The sequence below is a fragment of the Micropterus dolomieu genome, linkage group LG09 (genome assembly GCF_021292245.1).
Source record: "Micropterus dolomieu isolate WLL.071019.BEF.003 ecotype Adirondacks linkage group LG09, ASM2129224v1, whole genome shotgun sequence".
Taxonomy (NCBI): Eukaryota; Metazoa; Chordata; class Actinopteri; order Centrarchiformes; family Centrarchidae; genus Micropterus; species Micropterus dolomieu.
The window spans coordinates 18230424-18232061 of NC_060158.1; positions in this window are offsets into that span (position 1 = coordinate 18230424).

Consider the following 1638-nt stretch of genomic DNA (forward strand, 5'->3'; position numbering starts at 1 on the left):
ACAGAAAATGTAAGTCAAAAGCATCTGATTTCTTTTGGTTTCTATCGATAATAATACTTTTACTGTAAATAATATGACCCTACACATTTTTCAATGTCACATTGAGTGCTGTAGCATAAATGTACTGTGGAGCTGTTGTTTTCAGTGGTGTTTTTTGTTCCAATATATTAAATAAACCATGTGAGATTATAAGAATAACATTCATAAATTCTGAGTGGAATTCAATTTCCACTTTAAAGGCACTGTTAAATGATCCCAAACTTATTTTTTCCTTTTTCCCTTAGTGACCCATAGAAAACTATATAGATTCAGAAGAAAAGTAGTTTTCCACTAAAATAACTGCTTTTTCATGTCTTCAAGCCATTTAAGCCTGCCACTGTACACTGTCATAACTAAGGAGTTCTTTTTTGGCCCTATTGAGATATTTAGAAAGTTTTTTTTTTAATATTCTAGCTAACAGACGAGCTAACAGAGCTGTGTTGACTCAGAAAATAGATTTTCCCTATATATTTTCTGATAATCATATATACAGTACACCATCTACTTTGTGTACTTATATTCATCTTAAGTGGTATTATACTGTCCACTAGATACCAGTGTTGTTGTTATAATCAACATCTTTGAAATTGTTTTGCCTTATGAATATTCTGTTCCTGTGAGAAAGAGTTACAATATTGGATATTGCGTAGACAACACAGAACAAAACAGATTACAGTAGATCCCTTTTGTGTATTACGTGTTAACTAACAACTGGATCATATATGCATTGCTTTTGTGGTTCTGGTCATGTATAACCAATGAGATTAGCACAATTATAATTAATAAAGCACAATATTTGTGAATATCTGGACTATTTTATGAAGGCACATTGGTCTCACATGAATGTAAGCTGCTGGAAAAAATCATTTTCAGTTAAATAACTGTTGATGAATAGTGAACATTTATTGCTTGCCTTTTATTTCCTTGTTTTCATTTTAGAATCCTGGTTAACTTTTATCCAAACACTCATCGTGCATGTTTCTAATTGGACTATGTTTTGGTTTCAATAGATAATAATTTTACTGTAAATAATATAGCTCCGGTACACTTTTCAGTCCTGCATCATAGATGTATTATAGAGCTCTGGTAAAGACCAAAGTTTTCAGAAGTTAGTTTTGTTCCACTTACCTGTTTTAACATGTAGCACTTTGGGATTTGCTTAAATGTAAGGTGCATTACAAATTAAATTCATTATTATTAGTATTCCAATATATTAAATCATATGAGATTATTAGAATAACATTCATAAATTCTGAGGGGACACCATGTAACTATTGCTGAACAGCAACCACTACAATTTCTATAGACAGTTATGGGATAATGCTAAATGCAAAATAAAGGGTTTAGCTAAAAAGGAAACCAACAGGAACGTGTATTTACTTATTTTGTTGGCCATAGTCGTGACTATGTAAAGTCACATTTTTTAACGTCGCATGTTACAGTTTTTCTCGATTGCTTAAACACATTTCTTGAAATTATGCCTCTTTTTCTCCAAACTCTAAACACAAATCCACAACTTCTCACCCAATTCCCTAAAGCATCCCATTTTCAGGTCAAAATGAAGCTTTCCACTCAAAACCATTTAATCTACCTGAAAAA